This window comes from Delphinus delphis, chromosome 19 (assembly GCF_949987515.2).
Source record: "Delphinus delphis chromosome 19, mDelDel1.2, whole genome shotgun sequence".
Lineage (NCBI taxonomy): Eukaryota > Metazoa > Chordata > Mammalia > Artiodactyla > Delphinidae > Delphinus > Delphinus delphis.
In genome coordinates, this window is record NC_082701.1 from 56053893 (window position 1) to 56076261 (window position 22369).

Sequence of the window (22369 nt, forward strand, 5' to 3'; positions counted from 1 at the left end):
AACAAAGTCGTCTACAGGAAGTACATACTAACATTCTCCCCCCGGGAACTAAATGCAAAGGTAATTCCAATAGGAGAATTATTAAATTTCCCCATTAATTGTGTGTTACACCCTCTCAGCATTTATTAATCCTATTAGGAAGATTCAACGATCTGCCCTCTTTGAATTCTGTAAAGCATTTATGGAAATTAGATTTCGTTGGGGAGATGTGAATTGCTGAAAATCAGAAATGAACAAAGGAATAGATTAAAGGGAGTTTGCTTTGGTAATAAAGATGGTGAGGGAGTTTCTTCCTTTTATTAATAGCATGGAAACATTTCAGAGAATATTTTAATGTTGTTTTCCCCTGAAAGAACCCCAGTCCAAGTAGTTTTTCTTCCCTCATTTAATGACAGTGATTTTTACCTTGCCTTTGATTTAGGGGTCCTTGGAAAGGAGGCCTGGTGTCTGGGAAAAGCAGGTGAGGTTTCCACCTGCTGGGTGTGTAGATGAAAGGGTAGCCCTTGGAGGAGGTGTGTGGATGTGCTTCCCAAACCCATCAGTTGGTTGGTTGATTGGTTGATTGTTACTGCAAGACTTCAGTGAATTGTTCATTTTCTGACATTCCACTTCATTCAGGATGGATTCCGGGGTTCACAGTATTTCCCAGGTACATGTGAGCAGGGCTGTGTGTAAACATCAGAGTAGAAAACCTGCCAGAGCGACAGAACACAATTTATTGAGTGCCGATCAAGTACTGGGGACTATATACTTGATGCTTTTATAGATCCTTTTTAAATTTTGGTTCTCACAGCAGGGCTCTAAGGTAGGTATTTTTATTTTATGTGATGGATGAGAAAACTCGCCCCAGGTCACATAGCTTGTCAGTGGCAGAACTGGAATTCATTCATTCATCCATTCAATACACTGGTACCGATTTTGCACTAGACGTGGTGCTAAGCTCTGAGGTTCAACAACTCTTTGTGTCATTTATTGAGATGTTTTATTACCTTTTCTTTCTTCAAAAAAAAGCTGGTGGGTTGAATGTCTCTTATATTTTTTAAAATACAAAATTTATGGATGTGTAATCGTGCTTTATCTTCAACATGCAGTTAGTAATGTTTTCTTTTTGCTGTTCCTTTACAGCAGTGTCTTCCACGTGTGGTCCCAGGACCTACAGAGACAGTATCCTGGGGGAGCACTTGTTAGAAAGGCAGATTCTCACGGTTCATCCCAGGCCTATCCACTTGGAAATCCTGGGGAGTGGGACATGGAAATCCAGATCTTAACAAGATCTCCAGGAGGTTCTGACACTTCTTAAAGTTTTCATGGCTTCATGGACTGGGCAAGTAACAGAGACAGGAAAGGAAGGAGTGAAACTGTCATGTGTTCAGCACCTACTTGCTGCTAGATAGTGTCCTGAGAGCTTTATGTTCATGACCTCATCTACTCCTCACGACTCCTACCTCCTGTGGAGTAAATATTATAAACCACATTTGTACTAATGAAGAACCTGAAAGTCAGGATGGTAAACGGACTTGCCTGAGGTCATATAGCCAGAGTCAAGGTCGAGGTTTGAACCCTGGCCTGACTTTAAAGACCATGCTTTTTTCTAGTGCCTCATGCTGCTTTAGGAAACTAGAGGCCTGAGAGCGTCATTCATGGTGAAAGGTAGAGATAAGCACAGACCCATAAGCAGAGCCTTGGGGAGGACACAGTGTCGCCTGGGGCCCCCTAGTGTGACCCCCTACATGTGCACGTTGAGTGCAGCAGAGAGCAACAAGGATCAGCATGACAATGGATGTAAGACAAGAATCTCTTTCTCTCAAATATTCTGCAGAAAGTTGAGCCTGGAAGGGAGTAGAGGGGAAGCGAACTGCTATTATGAGAATAAGGGCTGTCCACGTGGCCGATGTTAGGCTTTGTGGTAATAACAAAATAATGATTGTGTAATCACGTGCTAGTGATGTTGGTGGTGATGGTGGTGGAGATGGAGGTGGTGGTGATGATAGAGATGGTGGTGATGGTGGAGTTGGTGGTAGTAGTTGTAATGGTTATAGCAGTTACCACTTACCAAGCTCTAGTTAAATGCCAGGTATTGTATTATAATGGAGGTTACTTGTGTTGTCTCTTTTAATCCTTCAACAACCCAATGGGAGGTGGAGGATGGAAGATTCCATTACCACCATTCTACCATGAAGAAATGGAGGCTTCCAAAAGCTGCACACTTGCCCAAATTGAAAGTGCCAAAGCTGAAACGGGAGTGATCTATGCGCTGATAATAAGGGCCAGCCCTAGCGGAGTGCTTACTCAGTTCTAGGTCCTCTGCTTGGCATTTTAGCGAATGCTCATCAGATCTTTATTAGGCAGACATCATTGCAGATAAAGAAACAGAAGCACAAGAGGTAAGTAGTGCATTGCTCACAGATCTATAAGCAGCAGAGCCAGAAATTAACCTGGAGCCCACATCTGGCCACTAAACTGTACCCTCCCAGCATATATTGGGAGGCGGGGAGTTGAATCTTCAGAATTAGCCTGATTCTTTACAAGATTTCATGATGACTTACTGGATTTTTCTGGTGCTTCCCTAGGGAAATTGTTAAAGTTTCTACCTTTATAAGACCCTGGGAACTTCAGGTCCCAATTTTCAGTTGCATCAAAGTGTTGCAAGTCTTTGCAGTTCTTTACATTTCCACATTGGGCACTTGGAATTGCACTTATCCAGTCCAAATTCCATAGTAATTGACCTATTGAAACAGGATTCTATTTCAAGTGTGCTTTGTAATTGAGCACTCTTCTCCGGCTATAGCTGCGGGTCATCCCTATAAAAGAAAAGACAAATCTTGAAGTCTTATCTCTTTCTGAGATAGGAACCATAATTTGGCTTATTTTGCATCCTACAAGAGTGGGTTCAAAGCTAAGCTAATTACAAAGGGCTCCAGCTGTCACTCTGGAAGATGCCTTTTTGTACATCCGTCGGGAAAGGATCTGTTCCTATGGGGGCATCTATATCTTACAGATATCAAATGCTGCTTGGGTGGGTGAGATGAGACTTGGAAGTCCTTTCATCCTTTTAAGATTTTCTTTGTAATCGGGGTACCCTTTGATAGTGTTTGACCTGTACTGAATTCTCCTAACGTCTCTGGCTAACAACCCTGGTCTTACAGAAGAAATGTGGATGTTGGTTCTTATAGGAGAGGTAGCTTGGAAGGCAGCATAGCGTAGTGGTTCAGCAGTGCTACTTGCTCGCGACCTGCCAACGAGTGTTGGTCTAGAACTGTTTGCTATTAGTTCCCAAGGAGGTCCAGAGCCTGCACCAGAATGTAAATCAGCTAGAAAATGAAGCGCACTGTTTAGCTCAGCTGATACGGTTTCATAGCAAGACTTTCTCAATGAAGGAAGCACTGAATAGACTTGCAATCTGATATCAACACCTTATCTTCTCACAGACCAACATAAAAATGTTTGAAGTCTAGCTACTTTGTGTCACTGTGATTTAGAGCACAAATTCTACAACCAAACTACCTGGGTTCAAATCCTAGCTCTGCCACTTATTAGGCTGTGTGATTTGAGGTAGCTTCCTTAACTTCTTTGTGACTTGGTTTCCTCACCTATTAATTGAGAATAAATAATGTTTTAATCAAGAATAATAAAATTAGAATAGTAATATGTTCAACACAGCTTTGCCATGATTCCCTCTGGCTTTCGTCCTTTTGTCTAAAAGGCCAGATGAGGGAATTCCCTGGTGGTGCAGTGGTTAAGACTCTGCACTCTCGATGCAGGGGGCACAGGTTTGATCCCTGGTCAGGGAACTAGATCCCACAGGCATGACTCAACTAAGAGTTTGCGTGCCACAACTAAGGAGCCCACCTGCCGCAACTAAGACCCAGTGCAACCAGATAACTAAATAAATATTTAAAAAGAAATAAAACAAAAGTCCAGGTGAAAACCGAGTTCCAAGTAACTCATCTTGCATGTATCACAGTTATATTCTAATTACCTTGTGGACAGAATTGGAAGTCTATTTTACAAGTTTTGCTTGGGGTCTCAGAATTAAACTTCAGACCTTTCTTCACACTACCAAATACATTTAGCTATGATGTTGGAAAGTCCTGGCCTTCAGAACCCATGGGAGATAAGTTCTGAAGACCCCTAAAACCAAGAATTCCGGGAATATTCAATGAAGAAGGGTAGGGGGCGAAGTAGGCATGTTGCTTTTATTTCCTCTCCTTTCCCAGTGGTAAAAAGGAAGATGGGCAGGAAATATTGAACTAACCTCTAGACTGGATCCAGATAGCCCAGGTTAAGGAATCAGGCTAATTTTTGAAAAGCTGATTTTTTAAAAAATGTATTTTATTGAAGTATAGTTGATGTTGTGTTCATTTCTACTGTACAGCAAAGTGATTCAATTATATATATATATATATACATTCTTTTTCATATTCTTTTCCATTATGGTTTATCACAGGATATTGAATATAGTTCCCTGGGAAAAAAGCTGATTTTGATTTTACTTATTTTTTTAAAATATTTTGAATTGTGGGAAAATACACATAACATAGAATTTACCATACTAACCATTTAAAAATATGTAATTCAGTAGCATCACGCACATTCACATTGTTGTGCTACCATCATTCCTTTTCATTGTCAAATAATATTCCCTGGGCTGGTATGAATAAAGATGTTATGCACATTTATGTGCAAGGACCTGTGTGGACATAAGTTTTCATGTTTTCCTGGGGATATAACTAGGAGCAGAATTTATGGTTCATATGATAACTCTGTGTTTAACCTTTTGAGGAACTATGAAGCTGTTTCCCAAAGCAACTACACCATCCTACATTCCCAGCAGAAATGTAAGAGGATGCCAATTTCTTTACATCCTTGATAACACAACTTATTGTCTAACTTTTTGATTATACAGAGCATGAGGTGGTATCTCATTGTGGTTTTAATTTGCATTTCCCTAGTGACAAATAACGGCAAGGATGTGTGCCTGTGTGAGCGTATTGGCCATTTGTATATCTTCTTTGGGGAAATGTCTATTCAGATCTTTTAGGCAGAAGTTCTTAACCTTTTTGCATAATGTACCCCTTAGGTGGCCTGGTGAAACGGATGATCCCTCCTCAGAATAATCCTAATTACAAAGAAAACCTATTATACTGAAAGAAAATTATCAAAAATATTTTAGAAACCATATTTGTCATATCTTCATCGTAAACCTCGTTACTACCGCGTTAAATAAAATTAAGAGGCATATTGATAACACCATAATCTGAAGGTTGTGAAGACAATTAGCAATATTTGGAGATATTTGCAACCCCTGTAATAAACTACAAAAATCTATTTAATTTAGATGGGTGGCAGAATCACAGCACTAAGACTATGAAACAATATTACTCACTAATATGACTAAGGTCAGTTACCTAAACTCAGGACTGAAGGAAATGCTAAATTTCAGTTCGAAGTTAATGAAAAAAATGGTGTCATTTTTTTCCCTTCCCAGATCACAAGCCTTGAGAATTCTATTCATGTTTCTCTTGGCGGGGGTCCATAGGTCCTAGGTTAAGAAACTGCGCTAGAAGGAAGGATACAGGCTCTTCTAGAACCATGACACCTATACAGGGAAGGATGGGGAAAAAAATCCCAACATCTCTCATCTTTTACCTTTCAGTCTCTGGCAGTGTTTTCCATTGACAGGACCAGCGGGAAACCCAAGGACCACGGGGTCTGAAGATGCAGCCATAGGAGTCAGACCCCTGTGGCACAGAGCTGACAGGGGAGGTGGGGAAGGGATGGGGGTGGAGGGAGTGAGGTACGAGGGTGACTGATGGTGGGGAGTGGGGAGAACAGTGGGTATTCTGGAAAAAGGACCAGGATGCGCAGATGTAGAGACGTAACCCTTCTGAGGAATTAAAAGAAGTTGGCTTGAGACTAGATGGGACAGGATTGGTGGGAGGTTTTGTTTTCAGCTCCCTCTCTCTGAATTTTACAAATAGGCATTACACACACATACAGCATCCCAAAGTTACAAAAGAGCATAGAATGAAAAGTGTGTCTTTCTTCTTCTCTGCCCCCTACACACCATCCATTTCCGCTTCTGAGAGACAGCCAAAGGCACCCATTTCTTGTTAATACTTTCAAGACTATTTTATGAATTTACAAGCCTATCAATGTGTGTTTCACTATAAGTGGCAATATTTTATATTCCATTATTACTTTTATTACTTAACTATATACCTTTTTTTTTATTACTTAACCAAATGTCTTTAAATTTGTTTCCAATGGCCAATCTGAGAGGTATAAAAATGGCATCTCATAATTTTAGTTCTCTTATCGTAAGTGACATTAAGCTTCTTCTGGTATATTTCAGAGCATCTTTATTTTGTATTCTGTGAAGAGTCTGTTTACATGTCTGCAAATTTTTTTTATTGCTTTGCCAGAACTTTTTATATATCCTGCAACTCAGCCCTCTGTGCTCTGACCTGCAAATATATTTTCTAGTTTGACATTTTTCTTTAGGCTTTCTGTGTTTCTGTTTTGTTTTGATATTTTGTCATTCAGGCTTTTCTTGGGGTAGTCAAGTTTACTAATAATTTTTTAATGGCTTCTGGGTTTTATGTGATATTTTTAGGAAGAGCTTTTTCATTCTATGAAAAAAAAGAGTCTCATTTTTATTTTAGTATTTTTATGAATTCATTTCACATATTTCATATGTTTGTTCATCTGTAATTTACTTTTATGATAAGGTATGAGTTAGACACCTACATTTATTTCTTTTTCCAGATGGCTACTCAGTTTTTCCCAGCATGACTTATTTTATAACCTTTATTTCCTCAGTGATCTAAAGTGTCACCTTTATCAGATACTAACTTCCCAAATGTATTTGGATATATTTCTAGACTTCCCATTTAATTTAATTTATCTGTCTATTGCTGTCCAGATACCACATCATTTAAATTTCAATTTCTGTAACGTGTGTAATGAGTATCTGGAAGACCTAGCATCTTCTCTTTGAGAACTTTCTTGTCTATTCTTCTCTGAGGGAAACTTTAAAGGGGACCAGTAACTAGACAGTGGAGTCGTCTTTCTCCACCCATAGGTCCTGAAATGGAACTTTCCCCTTTGGTTTTGCCTACTTCTGGCTGCTTCCGGATATTGCTGGATTGCTAGTAATGAGCAGCTACCCTGCTTTTGATCTGCTTTTCTGTGTCTTTATTGAGCCTTCCTGGACGCTGGGAAGAGGAATTGGACAGATTATTCGTGGTAGAGCTATGGCTCTACGTTTTCCTGACTCCAGTTCAGGACATGACTATTAGGACTGCCATGAGGACGACTTCTATGATTACGACAAGTGTCAGCATCGCCCCAACCCCTCTCCCCGCTCCTAGTAAAATACGAGGTGCCAGGCTCTGTGCTAAATAGTTTAAATATACTATCCATTTCATCCCGACACAGTACCCAGGGGAGGGAGAATGCGTGTCTCCACCCACACCTAGCTGTTGGTGGTCACTGCTACACGTGTTCTACCTGCAGATGTATCCCCTTTATTGGCCACTTTCCAGCTTCTGACCAGGAGCCCAGGCACCCAGGCTTCCTAGTGCCACAGCAGACAAATTGCCCCACCAGTGTGTTTTTAGTTCCAACGTTGTAAGTTGTACCAAAATAGTTTTTATGCAATTTGCAATGTGTCTGACAAGAAAACAGGCGGTTGCTGCCGGATCCTGAGTTTTAATGGAACCTCTGTTTGAGTGTGGGGTGCAATAAATAGCCCTACCCTTGGGGGCAGAAGGCAACAGTAGAGGCATTTGAGAATGTCTCCTGGGGAGGCCAGAGGGCAAAGAGACCACAGCTTTCTGGATTCCTTGCTTACTTTGGTTATTTTTGGAAATGTCTCTTAAAGGACCACTGCCAGGGAGTCGATGATTTCACAACTGCCTTTTGTCTTGTTTGTTTTTTGAAATTTGTAGTATTTTTATTCTCTTTATTCCAAATGTTTTGTAATGTTATATTACTTTAGTAACTGACAATAAAATACTGCTGTTTTGATAGTGGTCAAATAGCAAAGCAGTTGTGTTGAGTTTGGACTTGATTTGATGTTAATGGACATGGTGATCTCTAGGTCCCATAGGTTTGTTCTCTCCATGCCTGAGAAGTCATTCTGCACATCCAGAGAGGACTTCTCCGTCTCGTTGGGTCCTCTGCTCAGAGATGGCTTGTTGGAGAACAGGGACGCTTGTATTTTCACAGATTGGGTGAGAGAAGTGAGCACGAACAGGGTGGTCTGAGTCTTGGGGTCACTCTGCCAGTGACAGAGCATTGCAAACAGATGGCCATGGCTCCAATGCATCCCTGGGTCAGCAGGGGCTGAGGCTACCAGGGGTTCCCAGCAGGGACGGGTGTGCTGGAGTGTCTGCGAGAAAGAGCTTCGTGATTGGTATGTCAGGTCTGTCGTGAGAAGAGAGAGGAACCAGCAGAGCCCAGGAGATGAGGCTCTGAGTCACGAGCCATGGAGGATGCGGATGGAGACGGTGGTCCTAGAGGCTGGTGTCGCCAGAGCTGCTAGGCCAGTGCTGGGGGCGCCCAGACATGTGCACCATTTCTTACACTTATCCACAATCCCATTAGAAATTCCAACATTCTTTCATCCAGGTATCGTTATTCCTCACTTACAGGTAAAGAAATAAAGATCCAGGGATGTTAACTTGCTCTGAGCTGTGTGGACGGCAGGAGAGGCATGTCTACTGAGCTGTTTCCTGACCTTAAAAACCCTCAAACTCATTCTCTTTTTTCCCTGAATTCTCAACTTCAGAATTGAATACAAGGATATTCTTCTCAATAAGAAATAGGGGAATGGTGGGTTCTAGTCCCACCTGGGATACCAAAAAAAAAAAGAAAGAAAGAAATAGGGGAATGGATTTTTTCTTTCAATAAACCTCAATGTTTTTCCTTTTAAAAATTTTGTTCCTCCAACTCAATGTCTCCTACAAATTCCATCAATTCCTGCTAAAAATGCAGAACTGTCTAAGATACGAGGAGGGACTCTTCCTCCTCTTTAATTTTTCCGCAGTTAATACAATAACTCTGTTTAACACATGTGTATTGATCATTTCCCAGGCGCTGGGCACTGTGTAAGTTGTGCAATGGGATGACCCAAAGTGTGACATATTTTTAAGATGTTTCTACGTAGAGACTTTAAAAGCCGATATATTAACGTATCCATAGAATGATACAAATGAACTTATTTACAAAACAGAAACAGACTCACAGGCATAGAAAACAAACATATGGTTACCAAAAGGGAAAGGACCGCAGGAGGGATGAATTGGGAATTTGGGATTAACAGATATACACTACTGTATATGAAATATATAAACAACAAGGACCTACTGTATAGCACAGGGAACTATATTCAATATATTAGATATATAATAATATGTATGTATATAATAACTGAACCACTGAACGTTCTTAGATGTGCAGCTCACCCTTAGAACCTGAACAAATTTACTCGAAGACTTGGTTTAGCTGAAGGTGAAAGAAATCAAAATACAGAACTCTAGAACTGTGATAGTCATGGCAGTGACCCCTGAAACAGAGAAAATTCAGTTCCAACGATTGCTTTATATATTTGATTACAAAGCAGAATGGAAGTGTGACAAGCAACTCTTGAAAAAGGATCGTGTTCTAATTATAATAATAATTCGGGTCTAATGTGTTGTCATACAAAAACAAAAGCCAAGAGATAGAACGATAGAAGAAAATAGAATTTCCTCATTGTTCCCCAGGGGGATATTATTTTATTCTTAATAAAGATAACTGGTGAAATATATGTTCCGGGATGTAGTTTTTAAACCTCAAAATAAGAACTAGTTGAGATAAAAACAGGATGCATACTTTCCAAATGACTAAAGAAAAGGGCAGTGAAAACAAATCTCACGTATTAAACATACTCATCTAACACATTGACATTTCTGGTCTTTAATCTTCTCTCCAGGGACTGCTGTGACTTGTCGTCCCCCTGGATCTTACCATCACCTCCAATATCGTTAATGCAAGGGTCCCTTTTCTGACCACAACTTTCACCGTTTCCAGCTCAGCTTTTTAATGAAAACCACTAAAATCATGCTTGATCTCACTGTGACCTTCAGCTCCTTTATCTTCCATCTTCCCTCTCCTTCTGTCCTCTCCTTCTTTCACGTTGCTATCTATCCCGCTTAGATGTCAGGGCCTTATCTCAGCGACCCTACTGCCAATCCCCTAAGCTCCCTGCCCCTTTGGGCTTTTGCCATACCCCTTCTGGCTGACCTCCAATCCCAGAGAAATCCACTCTACACTTTCTCTCTTCCTGTATTTGAGCAGCTGGAGAAAAACACAACAGGGCAGACTGTACCATCGTATATTCATGATCATTAACCTTAAATCCGGACAATCTTTCAGATGTCTCTGGTCAGCTCATAGTCTGACTCTCTGTAGGGGCTAATCCAAACCTTCTCCGGCCTCCTCGACTGCCCAGCTTCCCCACATCCCCAAAATCTCTCAGCAGAGCCCCTTATTTTGTATCTCACAGAGAACAGACACTATTAAATAAGAATCCCTCAACAATCCTGCTATCAAACCCTCGAAAATCCTGCTGTATACCAGACCAACCTAACTGCGTTTGCACCTGTCTGGTCTTCCTTCTTGCCTGTTACATCGAGGAGCTGTTTCTTTTCCTGATGAAAACCAACTCAAGTGTGTCTTAGACCCCATCCTCTTCCTCTCTCTTGGGAACATTATACTATAGATTGTCTTTATTTCTCCTGAATAGCTAGTGTCTTCCTCTCAAGATCATCCGTTGCCTCCCCTTGTAAACATGTTTTTTTAAAGTTCCCTTCTATTAAAAAGATGCTCTCACCCCTAGATTCTATTAGTTTTCCGATCTTACTGTCTCGATTGGCTAACCTCCCACGCGGTCCTCAACTCACTTCAACCTGGCTTCCGTCCCCATCCCCCCACAAGGACAACTCTTACAAGACCCGTAATAGCCCGCATGAGATTAGATCCCATGGACAATTTTTTATAACCGTTCTACTTAACTTCTCAGTGACATTAAGACTCTGCACCCAATACTAATGTGTGGGCTTTTTCCCCCCAACACCATCAAGCAATTCTTGGACACCGGCTGGGTGTCCTTCATTTTCACTCGACTCTGACCTACTTACCTGGAAATAGCATCAGATTCCACAGTTAAGGGCTCAGTCCCGCAGGACTGTCCCCAACCCCCTTCAGACACCAATTACAAACCCAGGTCGTCATCTGGGCTTCTGACCAACAGGCCGCAGATAGGAAGTTCCAGTGACTCCCTCCTCGGGTGTAACTAATTTGTGCAGCGGCTCAGAAAACGCAAAGAAACATTTTACTTACTAGATTACTGGTGTGTTATAAAAGGATATAACTCAGGAACAGCCAGATGGAAGAGATGCACAGGGCCAGGTGTGGGGAAAGGATGCAGAGCTTCTATGCTCTCTCTGGGCATCCTGAGATCTGTCTGAAGTCTATACTTTTGGGGTTTTCTGGAGGCTATGTTACACAGGCAAGGCATAATTGATTACATCACCGGCCATTGACGGCTGAACTCAATCTTCAGCGGCTCCCCTCTCCCTGGAGGTTGTGGGTGGGACTGAAGGTTCTGACCCTGTAAAATCACTTGGTTGATTCCCTTGGCAACCAGCCCCAAGCCTTAGGCGCTTTCCAAAGGTCACCTCATTAGCATAATGAAAGACACCTCTATAGCTCTCATCTCTTAGGCAATTCCAAGTGTTGTAAGCGCTCTGTGCCAGAAACTGGGACAGAGACCAAATGTATATTTCTTATTATAAATCACAATGTCACAGATATTTGACGCTCCTGACTATTCTTGTCTATTCTTGTCCTTGGCCTTCTCTGACACGCTGCTCTCTCTTTTCCCGTCCTTTCTCTGTGTGTGTATCATCTCTGTCTCCTCTTCAAGGTCTCCTTTTCCTTCTCTGCCTCTTCTGCACATCGGACTTAAGTCCTTTGCGTTCAATTTTGGTTGTGCAACAAAATCGCCCACGAGATTTTAATAACTACTGATGATTCGGCCTCACCCCAAACTGTTTGAAAATACATTTCTGAGGGTGAAGCCCAGCCATCTGCTTTCACAGAAAAATCCAAGTGAGTTATTCGGATACATTGCTGGTGGGAGCGCAAAATGGTACGACGTCTACGGCGGGGAAGTCAGCAAAATAGCTAACAGAACTACTACATAGCTGGTTACCCTTCGATCCAGCAATACCACTTCTAGGAATTGAGACACACACCCAACGATCCAAAATACTATGTACCAAGTTATTCACTGTAGGATTATTAACCTGTGTTTGCAAAAATTTTCTCTTACGCTGTTTTTGGGAAATTTTATAGTTTGGGATATTACAATCAGATCTGTGATCCATCTTGAGTAAAATTTTACACATGGCATAAGGAATGGACTGAAGTTGCTTTGCACGTGTCCAGTTGTTCCAGAACCATTTGTTGTAAGGACTATTCTTTTCCCACTGAATTTCCTTTGCATCTTTGTTGAAAATCAATTCTCTGTCTACAGATGGGCTTACTTCTGGACTCCATTCTGTTCCATTGATCTATCTGTCTCTCTGGTTGTCAAGACCACACTGTCTTGACAAGTCTGGTTTTATAATAAATCTTGATATCAGGTAGTTCTCTGACTTTGTTCTTCTTTTTCAAAGTTGTTTTGGCTACTCTAGGTCCTCAGTATTTCTGTAGAATTTTAGAATCTGTCAATTTCTCTAAAAACATCTGCTGGGATTTTTCTTGGGATTGTGTTAAGTCTATAGCTCAGTTTGGGGAAAGTTGACCTCTTCACAGTATACCTCTCCATTTACTTAGGTCTTCTTTAATTTCTCTCGGCAAGCAGTTTTCAGTATAAACTGCCCGCACTTATTTTGTCAGATTTATCCTGATATATTTCATATTTTTTGATGATGTTTTAAAGGACGCGTTTTTAATTTCACTTTTGATTGCTCATGGCTAATATATAGAAACACAGTGGATTTTTATATATTGAGCTTGTATCCTGCACATATTAGTTTAGTAGTTTTTTGTCCGTTTCATTGAATTTTATGTATAGATGATCGTGTTGTCTGTGAATAAAGACAGATTGGCTGCTTACATTGCAACACAAAAAGCTTTTTGTTTGTTGGTTTGTTTTTTGTTTGCTCTGCGTCTTTGTTCCAGCCATGCTGCTGACCCCTACTTCTCCATCCCAGGTAATGCATCACTTCCAGTGGAGTTCGGACCTGGTTTCTCCTTACCATGCATGCAGCTATCACTCTGCAGTATCCAATCCTGCTTCATGACAGTGAACGTGAATCATTGGTAATGGCCACAGCCCAGCTATGGAACACCCCCTTTTCTGTCTCCAAGTAGCCAGTTGGGATCAATCAAAGTGACAAGCCAGTCCATGTGGGTGGCCACTAGATCATTCCTTGGGGCACAGATGTTTGCCAGGGACTGGTATGTGATTTTTGGGGTGGAGATGCAGAGCTGCAGAAAGCTTTTCAAGTGATCAAATTCTAGTCAGCCCTCCTGAAAGACCACAGGCTTCAGTGAATTGCAGAACAAGTTCCTTTTTCCCCAAGAATATTAATGAAACTTGCAGCACCGCCAAGTTGCTTTCGCGCTGTAACTTTTTCTCAGGATCACTTGTTACGTGCATGTAACGTTAGCCAGAGGGCTGCGCAGGTGGACTCCACAGGAGAAGAACATGAATACAGCATCTTGGGCATCCAGGTAAGTGAGAGAAAGGTACCCAGTGTGTGAAACTTAAAAGTCCAGCGGAAATAGGTATGTGGCCTCTGTTCTCCCTCTGTGCCCTCAAGGCGCCATCTGGATGGGAATCAGCCCTTGGGGTGGCAGCCCTGTTTGATTCTTCTCCTATTGTCTTCATTTAGGTTTCCCCTAGAATGGGGAGCAGGAAGGAAGTCTGACTGTAGTATATTTCAGAGACACTTGACCCTCAGGGTGAGACCTGTTATTTTCAGCGCATATTAAGAGAAGAGAATCCGATCCCTGGCAGAATAGGGGTTTCATATCTTTTATGATGATTTGTTTCTCCCATCATAAAAATGATAGAGACTCTTTGCAGAAAATTTAGAAGATTAGGAAACGTATAAATAATAAATAATATGTCCACAATCCCACCACAGAGACAAAAATACAGTTACCATTTTAAGAGTATTTCCTTATAGACACATATAAGAGCATACGTGTGTATAAATGCACACACACACACGCATATATATAAACACAGTTTTCCCTTTTTTTTGGCCAAATTGGAATTGTATTGTGTATATTTTTCTACTGCTTTTTCCATCGAATATGATTCTACGAACAGTTTCCCATGCCATTAAACATTCCTCAGGATCAATAATTCTAAACGGCTCTAATGTATCATACAAATATACTATAAGTTATTTAACGGTTTCCATATCGCCAAAAGTTTAGGACGCCTCCAGTTTTCTTCCTTCTAAGTAACGAGGCGATGAATATCCTTGTTCATTCATCTTCACACACATATTTGGTTTCCTGAATTATTCGCGGTCCCAAGAATCCTGTATATAGTGGGGAATATTTTCATCACCGCTTAAACACAGCTTGGGGGTCTGGTTTTAATTAGGGGCCCACACGCATACAGAGATGAGAGTGACACTTCATGAGTGAAAATATAAACCTTTGCGACGTTGGGGGTAAAGTCTAGTTTGGACGAGGTAGTTCTCGAGGTGAAGACCCAGGCTTCCCTGCAGTTGTGTTTTCTCTCTCCAGTAGGGAAAAGGGGGGTCGCTCTTTCTCCTGTCCCCCGTCTTGCAGTCTCTTGGGTACTCAGAAGGCAGGAGAATGCTTCCCTTGCCACTGGTTTCCTCCCCCCAGCCCCCCTGCAGCATCATCGTCAGGTAAAAAAACGTTGCTCATCCTTAGGTTTTTGTCCAAGGACGGAGGCTTAGCTCCTGAAGGAAAATAAGCAGGTTTGTTTTTCCTCTTTGCCCACCGCTCTGCGGCCAACCAGTGGTGCTGTGATTTGTTCTGCTGAATGGAAACCTCTCAGATCAGAAGATGGGGACGCAGTGGTGAAATCCCCTGATCTTGAATGTACACGCAGCGCACAGTGACCATCCCCACACCCCCAGTACAGGGCCTTGTGAGGGAGCAGCCCAGCTGAGACCTCTGCAAACCCCTCCTGTCCGAGACTTGGGGTACTCTTTTCAGATCCACACGATTTTCTTCTAATATTTCTCTGCTAATTTCCTCATTTCACTTTTTTAATCCTCTTTCTTCTGGATGTGAGGCCTCCTGAATTAATCTTCTTTCTCTCTTTTCCTTCTTTCCTTTTTTTCCTCCTTGTTTTTGGAGGATTCCTCAAACATGTGCACAAACCCCCTATTGAATTTTAAATTCCCTCTTTCATATTTGCACTTGGCAAGAGCTCTTTCTAATTCTCACCTGTTCTTATTTTAATAATGCAAAGCTGGGCTTCCCTGGTGGTGCAGTGGTTGAGAGTCCACCTGCCGATGCAGGGGACGCAGGTTCGTGCCGCGGTCCGGGAAGATCCCACATGTCGCGGAGCGGCTGGGCCCGTGAGCCATGGCCGCTGAGCCTGCGCGTCCGGAGCCTGTGCTCCGGCAACGGGAGAGGCCACAACAGTGAGAGCCCCGCGTACCGCAAAAAAAAAAAAAAATGCAAATCTGTCTGAACTTCTTTTCTCCTGTTCATCTTCCTCATCCTCCTCTTTCTTCTTTAAAGTTTTAGGCACTACAATTGACTCCGGAAGATAAGGTTTGTTGCCCTGTTTTTCCTTCTACCACCATCATCAGACAAACCCTTCTCCAGACCCATTTTCCACGTGTTACTTATCTTTGGCCACAAAATACTACATAACACACCACACATATACACCTACAACCACAAAACCTCAGTGGCATAAAGCAAAAATCGTCTATTTCTCTCTCAACGGCAAGGTTTAGATGATTAGGTCAGGGAGGCTCTGGCCAACCTAGACTAAGCTTTCTCGTGTGTCTGGACGTCGACGGGCGTTGGCTCATCTGGGCTGGATTCAGCTGGGTGACCTGAGCCAATGGGACAGCTAGACTCTCATCCCATATGGGCTACCCTGGGCATCTTCTCACGGAGATGGCAGAGGTCCAAGACAGAAAGCCCATCTGAAGCTTCTGCTAACATCTCGCTGGCCAAAGCAAGCCATGTGGTTGATTGATCCCAAGATCAAGAGGCAGGGCAGGTCATTTGGCCCACGGTGGGTTTACGGGACAGCTATAAAGTTACAGGGCAAAGGGCACGGGTACCAGGAGGGATGAAGAACTGAAGCCCTTATTACAATCTGCCCCCTCTCCGTACACACGTATCTAAAACCTACATCCTAATTTGGACCAATATTCTCTTTCTCTCTACAGTGTTTCCTTTCTCTGGAGTTAATCAGTGTATACCTTTATAAGATTTTATTTCTTTGTACTTATTTCCATTTCGAACTTTCCTAATATTCTAACTTTCCTCCTAAGATATCGGCGGCTGCTTCAAGGGTTCCAGCAATTTCATCTTCCTGAACACTCCCCAGGAAGCATCTGATCTGCTCCAGTCTAGACTGCTTGCCTTCCATACAGATGTACAGCTGTCATCCTGGGGGTTCCTCTTCTATAAGTTTAATCCCCTGATTCCTGTGTCCGTGTCTTCCTGTTTCCAGGGTTACTCCCTTGTTTAGTGGCTTGTACCCTCCAATGGCTTTCTGAGAAAGGGTACCTGGGAGATAGGTCTTTTGAGAACGTGAATCTACGAGAGGGCTTTATTCTACCCTCAAACTTGATTGATGGCTTGCAAAGGTCCTAATGATAACTACTGCCATTTCCTTTAAAGTTGTTTTGTGCCAGGCACCAGGCTAAATGCTCTATCTATATTATTTCATTTAATCCTCACCACACTACAACCATGTAAAACAGGCATTGTTAGTATTCTCACTTTTTAATGTGCAAACAAGGTCCAGAGAGGTTAAGTAACATAGCCAACATCACACAGCCGGTGAATCACAGAGTCAGTACCAAACCTAAGTTTGTCTGATGCATAAACATATGCTCTTAATCGCCAAGCCACACTAAAACTGGGATGGGAATCAGAAATGGCTCTGGCCTTTGGGGGGCTTGTGGTATATTACAGGGAATTATAGACAGAAATAATTGTAACTTACAAGGTAGAGACTGATAAGAGAACACATACGTCTTTTGGGATTTCAGAGGAGAAAAGATCAATTCTAGCTTCTGTGGGTCAGGCAAGGCTTAATGGATAAGAGGTTCAATCTGGGCTTTGAAGAATGGGTGGGATGCACACATACAGTCAGGGAGGATGGTCCTTCCAGATCAGCACCGTCAAGTACAAATACAGTGTGAGCTACGCAAGAGAACCACGTAAGGAATTTAAGCATTTCTAGTAGCTGAGTTAAAAAGTCAAGGAAACTAGGTAGAATGAAATGTAATAATTTGTGTTATTTAGCCCAATATATCGAAAATATTATTATTTCAACATGTAATTCATATAAAAATGATTCGTGGGGTATTTCACATTCTTATGTTTTGTGTTTTTTTTGGTTTTGGTTTTGTTTTTTTTTGCGGTACGTGGGCCTCTCCCTGTTGTGGCCTCTCCCGTTGCGGAGCACAGGCTCCAGACGCGCAGGCTCAGCGGCCATGGCTCACGGGCCCAGCCGCTCGGCGGCACGTGGGATCCTCTTGGACCGGGGCACGAAGCCGTGTCCCCTGCATCGGCAGGTAGACCCTCAACCACTGCGCCACCAGGGAAGCCCACGCCTTTGAAATCTTATAGTACATCTCAATTCAATCATAAAAGAGAGATTTTGTTTTCTTTCTTTCCTAAGACGTCTCCAGGACCTGGTGTGTGTTTTCCCTTCCAGCGCACCTCAAGTCAGACGACATTTCGGAGGCACGATAACCCCATGTGACCTGGGGTTACCAGACTGGACAGACAGCTCCAGATGGAGAGCAAAGCAGGGCAGAGACACAGGGGCAGGGAAGCCTGGTGTAAGTGCAGGGAACGGAGGCCGATTATCAGCCTGTGGTGAAGTTTATCTGAAGGAGAGCTACGGGCAGCATCGTGGAAATATACGTGAGGCCAGATTATGGAGAGCCTTCGACGCCGGAATAAAGTGTTTAGATTTTACAAACAGGTGAAGAGAAGCCGCTGCTCTCAAGGTTAACTGGGAAGGGAAGAAAGCTTCGCCTTAGGAAGAGGTTAGCATGAAGGACGGTGGTGGTGGGTCGTGGAAGGGAGGCCGGTCAGAAAGCAGTGGCACCAGTTCCAATCAGAGGTGATGGTGTGGAACAGCGGCTCGGACGCTGGGGTTGGGCGAGTGGCTGATGTCACCAGGTAAGAGTTTATAGGCACTGGCAAGGGAGAAGGAGCCGCGGGAGAAGTTGAGAGAGGACTCCAAGATTTGCATCCTGGGTGACTGGGAAATAGAGCAGTGAAAGGAGCAGCTCTGTCTTCTATCAACAGGTCACGGGAGATTCCCTCTTCTCCCACTTTGGGGATTCAGAATCAGTTTCTGGGCCTCTAAAGATGTCTTGTGTCTTGGTCCCTTTCCATCAGGAAGGAGGGCGGACCACTGAACTCTTAAGAATGTCTCTGTCTTTTGCAGAGTTCCACCCATCCTTCATCTTGCCTGAGCTACAGGACCCCGAGCGTCCCTTGACCGTCTCTGGGTCTTGGAATCCCAGGAAGGGAAGCACCACCCCTCCCCTGCCAGGGGGGTGGTTAGATGGTGCCTGGACCGCACTGTTGGACATGTGGCTGAAGGCCAGTGATCGCAAGCTCCGTGCATCTCTAACTGCTCTAATGAGCTGGAAGTCTGGAGGGGGAGCAGCAAAGATTTATAGCTTTTACTTGGGAAATCTTCCTCCTGTCAAGGGAGGGATTAACTGGGCCAAACGGGACTCAGCTCAGTGGCTGCTGATAGCAAGTAACGAGGACCAGGAAAACCTGTGGTGATTAGCACCGCGCGGTGTCGTGGGAGCCTTCCTCACCATTGTTTATTTTAGAGATGTGACCATCCAGGAATCCTGCGTGGTGTGTGTCAGACATACTTAATAGGGAGATAATTTGGGAAAAAGAATGTACAAGATGGTGATGGGGGAGATGGTGGGCAGGTGAGTCTGAATACATGCTGGATCACTGTGTACTTGGTTATCTTGGGGAGAGTGCCTGGCAACCCCAGTCTCTGGGACCCCCCCATTCCTTAATCTGCTGGTAGTTTCTCCCTTAATTATACCCAGAGTCCTTCTCTGTGGGTTTCGGTGTTGCCCATCAGAATGATTCCAATTTTGACCCTTTTCTTCTCCAAGGTACTTTTAATTTCCCCCTTTTGTCCTGTTCTCCTAGATCTCTGTTCGGCTTCCTTCTTTCCATTCACTTTTCTTTTTTTAGAAGGTACATTTTAAAAAATAAATTTATTTATTTTACTTGTTTACTTTTGCTGCGTTGGGCCTTCCTTTGTGTACCTGGGCTTTCTGTAGTTGCGGTGAGCGGGGCTTTATCCACTCACTGGTGTGAATCCTTGATAAATGCTTCTCTTTTTAATGAAATGTCACTTGTTTTAGTTATAATACTTCTGGGGGGCTTGCATTTCTTGTGCCTTACGCATCCTAGCTCTCTTTGTCCTGACAACCTGGGAGGTTGATATTACCACGTCTCCCATTTTACAGAAGAAGAAACTGATGTGTAGAGAGCTGAGGTGACTTCCTAAGGGTAGCAAGTGGGGAAGCTGGGATTCCGACACATTTTTGTTGAACCCTAAAGCCCAGGTAATTGACCAGAGTTGATGGGTGGGAAGTTACCTGCAAGACTTGCGGCTTTGGGTAGTGATGTTAACACACTCCCCTGACCTCTACCACACCTTCTAAATTGTAAGAGAAATGACCAAAGAGGGGGACCTTCCAAATCCATGCTGGAAACTGGGGGACACAGATGTCCCTGTGTTGAAAACATTGAGAAACTTCTCCAACATAGGATTTTTTAAAAAAATTTATTGGAGTAGAGTTGATGTACAGTGTTGTGTTAGTTTCAGGTGTACAGCAAAGTGATTCAGTTATACGTATACGTATATTCATTCCTTTTCAGATTCTTTTCCCATATAGGTTATTACAGAATACTGAGTAGAGTTCCCTGTGTGATACAGTAGGTCCTTTCCAACATAGGATTTGACAGGACTGGGGAACCCCTCGTGCAGTGGAGGAAAGCTTGACCACACCCCCACACTGGGGGTTTAGCCAACACTGCCAACAGAAAGCCATCAGGGCGGGCGTGAATGGGTGGGTGAGGCTCTCCCTTCTCTTTCTTCTCAAGCATTGCTCTTGCAAATGTCAAGGACCCAGAAGCCAGCTATAGAAGGTAGCACACCTTTCATTCTATTCTGTTTGTACTTTGTTCATCAGAGTTCCTTGCAGTATCACATATGGACAGAGTCTTCTTTCCCATGGCCCTGGGAAGCCACAGTGTTTTCCCTGGCCCTGGGAAGCCACAGTGTTTTCCCCGTGCCTTTATGTTCTGTGGAACATTTCCATGAGTGTCTAGAAGGCACAGATGGAAGTTCCAGATCGTTTTTCTGTCTGGCCCAGACCTAGAATTCATTCCTTAGGACAGAGAATATTTCTGTCAGATTCTTCAGAAGAATACAGATTCTTCTTCTCTCCCCCCTCCTTTCTCTCCTCCTCTCCCTCAAGTTAATCTTCTGTTTATCAAAGCTATCCCCATTTTCATATATTAAAAAATTCTACACTTAGCCAAACTGGGGTACATCAGCCTTTATTGAGTGGGTGTCCCCTCCAAAGCCAACAGAATGACGTTTAAATCAGTTACCCTTCCTCTGCTTTCTGCCTTCCAAAAACTTATGGAATTTTTTCTTTTCATGCTAAAGTGTCCTCTCGTGCTTGTTTTGTCCTTGTAGGTTTGTGTCTTTTTTTTTTTTTTTTTAATCCTTCCGTTCCATGAAATGAAGTTTCCAGAGACAGAGAAGATAAACATGTGAGTTCAGCCTGCCGTGTTTAACAGGCAGCCACGGCAGGCCTAGGAAGAGAACCTAGGGATGGTGAGAGTCAGAGACACGTAGGGAAGACTACATGGAGGGTGTTAGAGACATTAGCGAGGGAAGAGCCTGCAGGGGGGAGGCCAGGTACCTGGGGGGTTTCCAGGAACCTGGACCAGGGATGGTAAGTGAAAGTCGAGTGGTGATTGATGGTGTAGTTGTAAATCGGGAAAAAACCAATTACGCAGCAGATTTGAAAAGGCAACCAGTGTCCCACCAGGTGGGTGAGTTCTAGATTTGGATCTCTTTTCTCTCCCTACATATTCTTTAATACACACTCTATTGGCGTATTTTGCCCATCATCTCTTCCTTTCTATACTTTTTTTCCCCCTAGAGGCACAGGGCTAGCGTTTTGTTTATTCAGCCATGTCCTAGACCCGTGTTTCTTCAACTTTAATGTGTACGGGGATCATATTCTCAGAATGCAGATTCTGTTTTATAGGTCGGAGGTAGGGCCCAAGAGTCTGCACTTCCAACGAACTCCCAGGCGGTACCGACCCTGCTGGTTCATGAGGTTCTAGAAAGGACATTTGAAGACTTGGAAAAGCCAAGCAGGGAGGGTATTTCACCCCAGAGGCTCATGCCAGCCCTAACTCTCCCCCTGCTTTGCTCTCAACCCTCTGCCCTCCCGCAGGCTTGGGTTGACATAGGCCTGGCTTCTCTGCGATGCGTCATTTCCTGGAATCATCCGTGTTAAGGTCTGGTCCACGGGAGAGGGGCTCCACGAGGCTCCACTGCAGTGACCTGTTACCCTGGCACATCTCACCTGCCCCATTGCTTTCTCATTTTTCTAGTTGGTCCCCGTGGCCAGTAGGGACTCAGCTGGGCAAATGGAAAGAAGGAAATAATTGACTTGCTCTGGGAAAGTAGCTTAAATCCCAAATCCAAAGTTTACGTGCCAGATCACCAGGTTCCTTCTGACATGGCACACCAGCAGCATCTAATCACAGAACAGAGCAAACAAAAGAAGGAATTTGTTTGCTTTACATAAAGAGTCAGAGAATGAAGCCAAAGTGACCTAATGTGAGTTTTCAGAATCAGCGTTTGCTGTTTTCATTTGCCTGATGTAATCCCACTCCTGTTTATTCAGTGGGAATCGCATTTGTCTGATGTGGTTTCATAAGAAGCAACAGAAGTGGTTGAAGGAACAAAAGGAAAACCTATCTGGTTCTTGATATCTAACTTTGATTTGTTGGCAATGAGTGTAATTAGGTTTTC